Raw genomic sequence first — 10,553 nt, forward strand, 5'->3', positions numbered from 1 at the left:
CTCCTTGCATCACCCAGCGCCACTGCTTCCTCTCCGTCCTGCTCGTCCGCGTCACCCCAAGCCTGCCGGCAGCAGCGTCGCTCGACTCCCTCGCCCGCATCTCGCCGAGGCTCCACGACGGGCTCGGTTTCCTCTTCGTCTTCAGAAACAACCAGAGCGCCAAGCCCATGCTGCAGCTCTGCTCCCTGTCGAGCAGAGGACAAGTACCTCGATGATAACCCACAACTATAGGGGAACGCAACAGTTTTCGAGGGTAGAGTATTCAACCCAAATTTATTGATTCGACACAAGGGAGCCAAAGAATATTCTCAAGTATTAGCAGCTGATTTGTCAATTCAACCACACCTGGAAACTTAGTATCTGCAGCAAGGTATTTAGTAGCAAAGTAATATGATAGTAGTGGTAACGGTATCAAAAGTAATATTTTTGGGTTCTATAGTGATTGTAATAGTAGCAACGGAAGAGTAAATAAGAGAAGAACAATATATGAAAATCTCGTAGGCATTGGATCGGTGATGGAGAATTATGTCGGATGCGATCAATCATGCAACAGTTATAACATAGGGTGACATAGAACTAGCTCCAGTTCATCAATGTAATGTAGGCATGTATTCTGAATATAGTCATACGTGCTTATGGAAAATTACTTGCATGACATCTTTTGTCCTACCCTCCCGTGGCAGCGGGGTCCTATTGGAAACTAAGGGATATTAAGGCCTCCTTTTAATAGAGTAGCGGACCAAAGCATTAACACATAGTGAATACATGAACTCCCCAAACTACGGTCATCACCGGTAATGATCCCGATTATTGTCACTTCGGGGTTAACGGATCATAACACATAATAGGTGACTATAGACTTGCAAGATAGGATCAAGAACTCACATATATTCATGAAAACATAATAGGTTCAGATCTGAAATCATGGCACTCGGGCCCTAGTGACAAGCATTAAGCATAGCAAAGTCATATCAACATCAATCTCAGAACATAGTAGATACTAGGGGTCAAACCCTAACAAAACTAACTCGATTACATGATAAATCTCATCCAACCCACCACTGTCCAGCAAGCCTATGATGGAATTACTCACACACGATGGTGAGCATCATGAAATTGGTGATGGAGGAAGGTTGATGATGACGATGGCGACGGATTCCCCTCTCCGGAGCCCCGAACGGACTCCAGATCAACCCTCCCGTGAGAGTTTAGGGCTTGGCGGCGGCTCCGTATCATAAAACGCGATGAATCCTTCTCTCTGATTTTTTTCTCCCCGAACACGAATATATGGAGTTGGAGTTGAGGTCGGTGGAGCGTCAGGGGGCCCACGAGGCAGGGGGGCTTGCCCAGGGGGGAGGCGCGCCCCCACCCTCGTGGACAGGGTGTGGGCCCCCTGACGTGGATTCTTCTTCCAGTATTTTTTATATATTCCAAAAAATAATCTCCGTTGATTTTCAGGTCATTCCGAGAACTTTTATTTCTGCACAAAAATAACACCATGGCAATTCTGCTGAAAACAACGTCAGTCCGGGTTAGTTCCATTCATAACATGCAAGTTAGAGTCCAAAACAAGGGCAAACGTGTTTGGGAAAGTAGATACGACGGAGACGTATCAACTCCCCCAAGCTTAAACCTTTGCTTGTCCTCAAGCAATTCAGTTGATAAAGTGAAAGTGATAAAGAAAAACTTCTACAAACTCTGTTTGCTCTTGTTGTTGTAAATATGTAAAGCCACCATTCAAGTTTTCAGCAAAGATTATGAATTAACCATATTCACAATAACATTTAGGTCTCATGTTTACTCATATCAATGTCATAATCAACTAGCGAGCAATAATAATAAATCTCGGATGACAACACTTTCTCAAAACAATCATAATATGATATAACAAGATGGTATCTCGCTAGCCCTTTCTGAGACCGCAAAACATAAATGCTGAGCACCTTTAAAGATCAAGGACTGACTAGACATTGTAATTCATGGTAAAAGAGATCCATTCAAGTCATACTCAATGTAAACTAACAGTAATGGATGCAAATGACAGCGGTGCTCTCCAACTGGTGCTTTTTAATAAGAGGATGGTGACTCAACATAAAAGTAAATGGATAGGCCCTTCGCAGAGGGAAGTAGGGATTTGTAGAGGTGCCAGAGCTTGATTTTGAAATAGAGATGAATAATATCTTGAGCGGTATACTTTCATTGTCAACATAACAACCGAGAGATCTCGATATCTTGCTACACACATTATAGGTGGTTCCCAAGCAGAATGGTAAAGTTTATACGCCCCCACCACCAACAAGCATCAATCCATGGCTTGCCCGAAACAACGGGTGCCTCCAACTAACAACAATCCTGGGGGAATTTTGTTTGCAATTATTTTGATTTGAGCATGGGACTGGGCATCCCGGTGACCAGCCATTTTCTCGTGAATCAGGAGCGAAGTCCACTCCTCTTGAGAATAACCTGCCTAGCATGGAGGATACAGACAGCCCTAGTTGATACATGAGCTATTCGAGCATACAAAACAGAATGTTTATTTGAAGGTTTAGAGTTTGGCACATATGAATTTACTTGGAACGGCAGGTAGATACCGAATATATGAAGGTATGGTGGACTCATATGGAATAACTTTAGGGTTTATGGAATTGGATGCACAAGCAGTATTCCCGCTTAGTACAAGTGAAGGCTATAAAGAGACTGGGAAGCGACCAGCTAGAGAGCGACAACAGTCATGAACATGCATTAAAATTAATCAACACCGAATGCAAGCATGATTAGGATATAAATCACCATGAACATAAATATCATAGAGGCTATGTTGATTTTGTTTCAACTACATGCGTGAACATGTGCCAAGTGAAGCCACTCGAATCGTTCAAAGGAGGATATCACCCCATCATACCACATCACAACCATTTTAATAGCATGTTGGCACGCAAGGTAAACCATTATAAACTCCTAGCTAATTAAGCATGGCATAAGCAACTACAATCTCTAATTATCATTGCAAACATGCTTCTTTCATAATAGGCTGAATCAGGAACGATGAACTAATCATATTTACAAAAACAAGAGAGGTCGAGTTCATACCAGCTTTTCTCATCTCAATATGTTCATCATATAATCATCATTATTGCCTTTCACTTGCACGACCGAACGGTGTGGATAATAATAATAGTGCATGTGCATTGGACTAAGCTGGAATCTGCAAGCATTCAATTCAAGAGAGAAGACAAGGTAATATGGGCTCTTTGTTAGATCAACAATAATGCATATGAGAGCCACTCAACATTTTAATCATGGTCTTCTCCTCTCGACCCCCAAAGGAAAGAAAAGAAAGAAAACTATTTACACGGGAAAGCTTCCAACAAGCAAAAGAAGAACGAGAAATCTTTTTGGGTTTTCTTTTTAATTACTACTGCTACAGGCGTGGAAAGTAAACTAACTAAAAACTACACTTATTTTTTTGTTTTTTCTTAAGGTTTTTCAAACACATAAGAAAATAAACTAGCATGGACAATACAATGAAAAAGTATGAGCACCGACAACTAGCATGAGTGTGTGAACATGAATGTAATGTCGGTGAGAGATACGTACTCCCCCAAACTTAGGCTTTTGGCCTAAGTTGGTCTATGCCCATGGATCAAAGTTGTTGCTGGGGTCGTACTGAGATGCAGCGGCAATTGCTTGATGAGCTGCAGCTTGGAGGCGAGATGCCTCCACCCTCCTCTCACACTCGGTCGCCTCCTCCTAGTTATAACATATCTCCCTTTTGCCTGAAAGTCAAAGAAAGCAGGAGCAGGGAGAGCGACGTGATAGGTGCGTCGTCTGTCAAAGATTAGTCGGTACTGGAGGAACTGATTGTTCCTCTCAACAAAATGATGACGAACCATGGCATTATAACCTAAATAAGTAGGAGGCAACTCAATATCATCTCCATGAATGGGTATCTCAAGAAAATCAGCTAAACGGGTTGCATAAATTCCACCAAAGAAATCTCCATTAATTTTGTTATTATGCAACCTACGTGCAACAATGGCCCCCAAGTTATATTGTCTATCTCCTAATACAGCACTCTTGAGAACACTAAGATCTGAAACACACATGTGACATGCTTCATCCTTACCATTTATGCATCTACCTATAAAGAGAGAGAAATAATGTATAGCAGGAAAATGAATGCTCCCTATGGTAGCTTGCGCGATTTCCCTAGATTCCCCCACAGTGATACTAGCAAGAAAATCCTTATATTCTGATTTACGAGGTTCACTAACATTACCCCACTATGGGAGTTTACAAGCAATATTAAAATCTTCTAAGTCCATGGTATAAGATTTATCATAAAGATCAAATAGGACAGTTTGAGAATGCGTGATGATGTAAATTTAAACCTTCTCACAAAGGAATCAGTGAGGTAGTAGTACTGACGGCACTTATCTGCCTCGAAGCTCTCAAGATCAGCATTACGCACATATGCGTCAAATTCCTCCTTGATTCCTGCTTGAACCATGAAGTCCTCTGACGGACATTCACAAGGCCGCACTTGGGCATCTATTGGTAGTTCATTGTCCGGCTCGCGTATTGCGGGCCTTGGGCCTTGCTTCCTTGAGGAACCACCTTGGTACATTTTCCTAAACATATTTCTTCTTCTGAAAAATTTCTGAATTTTTTAGTAACTCAAAAATAAAAGTGAACCAAACTCAACAAGATTAATAGCAACTATTCCTACAGGTGCCTAGAGGCCATATCATGCATTAAAACTACTTTTGACCACATAAATTTGACATGCAAGCTCAAGAACAAGGTCACCTAAGCAGCAAAAATTTGCAGTGAATAAAGCACTAGAACAAAAACTAATTGGACCATTGGAGGAGTCACATACCAAAGAACAATCCCCCAAAGCAGTTTTGTGAATGGAGCTTTGATCAAGGAGATCGAAAATGGCAGCAGGATGAGCAAGAACTCGGGCTAGAGCTGACTAGTGATTTTTTTGGGAGGAAGAAGAAGTGTGTGGTGGCTGGAATAAGTGGAGGGGACCCACATGGGGTCCACGAGGCAGGGGCGCGCCCAGGGGGTGGGCGCGCCCTCCACCCTCGTGGGCACGTGGCTGCTCCCCCTGTTGTGTTCTCAGTGCCAGATATTCTCAAATATTCTAGAAAAAATCATATTTAAATTTCAGCGCATTTGGAGAACTTTTATTTTCAGGGTATTTTTTTATTGCATGGATAATTCAGAAAACAGACAGAAAAATACTATTTTGCTTTATTTAATACAAATAACAGAAAGTAAAAAAGGGTACAGAGAGTTGTGCTTTCTAACTTCATCCATCTCATGCTCATCAAAAGGAATCCAATAACAAGGTTGATCAAGTCTTGTTAACAAACTCTTTTCGAATAACATGAAACCGGAGAATTTTTGAATAACACTAGGTTACCTCAACGGGGATATGCACGTCCCTAACAATAAGAATATCATATTTTTCTTGACAATAGGAAGAGGAAATTCAAAACCTCCAATAGTGATTGTTGAAATTTTTCCAATAGAATTGATACTGTGGACTTGAGGTTGTTTCCTCGGAAAGTGTACCATATGCTCATTTCCATTAACATGAAAAAGTGACATTGCCTTTGTTGTAATCAATAACAACCCCTGCAGTATTCAAAAAGGGCCTTCCAAGAATAATAGACATACTATCATCCTCGGGAATATCAAGAATAACAAAGTCGGTTAAAATAGTAACATTTGCAACCACAACAGGCACATCCTCACAAATACCGAGAGGTATAGCAGTTGATTTATCATCCATTTGCAAAGATATTTCAGTAGGTGTCAACTTATTCAAATCAAGTCTACGATATAAAGAGAGGGGCATAACACTAACACCGGCTCCAAGATCACATAAAGCACTTTTAACATAGTTTCTTTTAACGGAGCATGGTATAGTTGGTACTCCTGGATCTCCTAGTTTCTTAGGTATTCCACCTTTAAAAGTATAATTAGCAAGCATGGTGGAAATTTCAGCTTCCGGTATCTTTCTCTTATTTGTAACAATTTCCTTCATATACTTAGCATAAGGATTCATTTTAAGCATATCAGTCAAACGCATACACAAAAAGATAGGTCTAATTATTTCAGCAAAGCGCTCAAAATCCTCATCATCCTTTTTCTTGGATGTTTTAGGAGGAAAAGGCATGGGTTTCTGAACCCATGGTTCTCTTTCTTTTCCGTGCTTCCTAGCAACAAAGTCACTCTTATCATAATGTTGATTCTTTGATTGTGGGTTATCAAGATCAACAGCAGGTTCAATCTCTACATCATTATCATTGCTATGTTAAGCATCAACATGAACATCATCATTAACATTATCACTAGGTTCATGTTCATTACCAGATTGTGTTTCAGCATCAGAAATAGAAATATCATTGGGATTCTCAGGTGTGTCAACAACAGGTTCACTAGAAGCATGCAAAGTCCTATCATTTTTCTTTTTCTTCCTCTTAGAAGGACTAGGTGTATCAACATTAGTTCTGTGAGAATCTTGCTCAATTCTCTTAGGATGGCCCTCGGGATACATAGGTTCCCGAGTCATTTTACCACCTCTAGTCATAACTCTAACAGCATTATCATTCTTCTTATTATTTAATTCATTGAGCAAATCATTCTGAGCCTTAAGTACTTGTTCTACTTGAGTGGTAACCATAGAAGCATGTTTACTAATAAGTTTAAGTTCACCTTTAACACTAGCCATATAATCACACAAGTGTTCAAGCATATCAGCATTGTGTTTCAGTTGTCTACCAACATAAGCATTGAAATTTTCTTGTTTAACCATAAAGTCGTCAAACTCATCCAAGCATTGGCTAGCAAGCTTAGTAAATGGAATTTCACATTTATCAAATCTATAGTGAGAATTTACCTTTACTACCTGTGTCGGGTTATCAAGACCATGTATTTCTTCAATAGGTGGTAAATTCTTAACATCTTCAGCTTTAATACCTTTTTATTTCATAGATTTCTTTGCCTCTTGCATATCTTCAGGACTGAGAAATAGAATACCCCTTTTCTTCGGAGTTGGCTTAGGAGTTGGTTCAAGAAGTGTCCAATTATTTTCATTAGTCAGCATATTATTCAATAGCAATTCAGCTTGATCAACAGTTCTTTCCCTGAAAACACAACTAGGACAACTATCCAGGTGGTCTCTCGAAGCATCGGTTAGTCCATTATAAAAGATATCAAGTGTTGGGAATATTACTACTGGACGTAAACCGGCCAGGAATAGCCGGATTAACTCCAAGAAGATCAGAAGCCCATGAAGACGTAAGGATGGTGGCGCTTTATGAAGGCCCAAGGCCCAAAGGCGGTTAAGACCTATAGATGTGAACCGACTTTATCATATAACTTGCATTGTAAGATAGGAAGGATAGATACCGAGCCGGACACGTTTATGATCCGGCCTCGGGACTCTGTAAACCAGCGGGCGTCAACCTATGTATATAAAGGGACGACCCGGCAGCGGTTTAAGGGCAATAGACAACAACTCGAGAGCCAGGCAAAGCGGATTCTCTCCCTGGTCATCGAAACCCTAGCAATACCAACTGATAACCCACAAGTATAGGGGATCGCAACAGCTTTTGAGGGTAGAGTATTCAACCCAAATTTATTGATTCGACACAAGGGGAGCCAAAGAATATTCTCAAGTATTAGCAGCTGAGTTGTCAATTCAACCACACCTGGAAACTTAGTATCTGCAGCAAAGTGTTTAGTAGCAAAGTAATATGATAGTGGTGGTAGCGGCAACAAAAGTAAAGACAGCAAAAGTAATGTTTTTGGTATTTTGTAGTGATTGTAACAGTAGCAGCGGGAAAGTAAATAAGCGTAAACCAGTATATGGAAAACTCGTAGGCACCGGATCAGTGATGGATAATTATGCCGGATGCGGTTCGTCATGTAATAGTCATAACATAGGGTGACAGAGAACTAGCTCCAATTCATCAATGTAATGTAGGCATGTATTCCGTATATAGTCATACGTGCTTATGGAAAAGAACTTGCATGACATATTTTTTCCTACCCTCCCGTGGCAGCGGGGTCCTATTGGAAACTAAGGGATATTAAGGCCTCCTTTTAATAGAGAACCGGAACAAAGCATTAGCACATAGTGAATACATGAACTCCTCAAACTATGGTCATCACCGGGAGTGGTCCCGATTATTGTCACTTCGGGGTTGCCAGATCATAACACATAGTAGGTGACTATAGACTTGCAAGATAGGATCAAGAACTCACATATATTCATGAAAACATAATAGGTTCAGATCTGAAATCATGGCAATTGGGCCCTAGTGACAAGCATTAAGCATAGCAAAGTCATAGCAACATCAATCTCAAAACATAGTGGATACTAGGGATCAAACCCTAACAAAACTAACTCGATTACATGATAAATCTCATCCAACCTATCACCGTCCAGCAAGCCTACGATGGAATTACTCACGCACGGCGGTGAGCATCATGAAATTGGTGATGGAGGATGATTGATGATGACGACGGCGACGAATCCCCCTCTCCAGAGTCCCGAACGGACTCCAGATCAGCCCTCCCGAGAGGTTTTAGGGCTTGGCGGCAGCTCCATATCGTAAAACGCGATGATTTCTTCTCTCTGATTTTTTTCTCTCCGAAAGCAAATATATAGAGTTGGAGTTGGCATCGGAGGGCATCCAGGGGGCCCACGAGGTAGGGAGCGCGCCCTAGGGGGCGCCTCCACCCTCCTGAATAGGGTGTGGGCCCCCTGGTCTTCATATTTGGCGAGGATTTTTTATTATTTTTTCTAAGATGTTCCGTGGAGTTTCAAGTCATTCCGAGAATATTTGTTTTTTGCACATAAAACAACATCATGGCAATTCTGCTGAAAATAGCGTCAGTCCAGGTTAGTTCCATTCAAATCATACAAGTTAGAGTCCAAAACAAGGGCAAAAGTGTTTGGAAAAGTAGATACGACGGAGACGTATCAACTCCCCCAAGCTTAAACCCTTGCTTGTCCTCAAGCAATTCAGTTGACAAACTGAAAGAAAGAAAGAAAAACTTTTAGAAACTCTGTTTGCTCTTGTTATTGTAACTATGTCAAGCCAATATTCAAGTTTTCAGCAGAGATCATAACTAACCACATTTGCAATAATTCTCAGGTCTCATAATTACTCATATCAATAGTATAATCAACTAGCAAGCTATAATAATAAATCTCGGATGACAACACTTTCTCAAAACAATCATAATATGATATAACAAGATGGTATCTCGCTAGCCCTTTCTGAGACCGCAAAACATAAATGCAGAGCACCTTTAAAGATCAAGGACTGACTAGACATTGTAATTCATGGTAAAAGAGATCCAATCATAGTCACACCCAATATAAATTAACAGTGATGAATGCAAATGACAGATGTGCTCTCCAGCTAGTGCTTTTTAATAAGAGGGTGATGACTCAACATAAAAGTAAATGGATAAGCCCTTCGCAGAGGGAAGCAGGGATTTGTAGAGGTGCCAGAGCTCGGTTTTGAAATAGAGATAAATTGTATTTTGAGCGGTATACTTTCATTGTCAACGTAACAACTAAGAGATGGCAATATCTTCCATGCTAAGCACATTATAGGCGGTTCCCAAACAGAATGGTAAAGTTTATACTCCCCCTCCACCAACAGGCATCAATCCATGGCTTGCTCAAAACAACGAGTGCCTCCAACATACATCAGGTCCCAGGGGGAGTTTTGTTTGCAATTAATTTTGATTTAGTTTGCATAAAGCATGGGACTGGGCATCCCGGTGACCAGCCATTTTCTCGTGAGTGAGGAGCGGAGTCCACTCCTCCTGAGAATAACCCGCCTAACACGGAAGATAAGGACAGCCTTGCTTGATACATGAGCTATTCGAGCATACAAAACAGAATGTTTATTTGAAGGTTTAGAGTTTGGCACATACAAATTTACTTGGAACGACAGGTAGATACCGCATATAGGAAGGTATGGTGGACTCATTTGGAATAACTTTGGGGTTTAAGGGATTGGATGCACAAGCAGTATTCCTGCTTAGTACAAGTGAAGGCTAGCAAAAGACTGGGAAGCGACCAACTAGAGAGTGACAACAGCCATGTACATGCATTAAAATTAATAAACATTGGATGCAAGCATGAGTAGGATATAATCCACCATGAACATAAATATCATGAAGGCTATGTTGATTTTGTTTCAACTACATGCGTGAACATGTGCCAAGTCAAGTCACTTAAATCATTCAAAGGAGGATACCACCCCATCATACCACATCATAACCATCTCAATAGCATGTTGGCACACAAAGTAAACCATTATAACTCATAGCTAATCAAGCATGGCACAAGCAACTACGATCTCTTATTGTCATTGCAAACATGTTTATTCATAATAAGCTGAATCAAGAACGAGGGACTCATCATATTTACAAAAACAAAAGAGGTCGAGTTCATACCAGCTTTTCTCATCTCAGTCAGTCCATCATATATCATCATAATTGCCTTTCAC

Source organism: Triticum aestivum, chromosome 2A, assembly GCF_018294505.1.
Source record: "Triticum aestivum cultivar Chinese Spring chromosome 2A, IWGSC CS RefSeq v2.1, whole genome shotgun sequence".
Lineage (NCBI taxonomy): Eukaryota > Viridiplantae > Streptophyta > Magnoliopsida > Poales > Poaceae > Triticum > Triticum aestivum.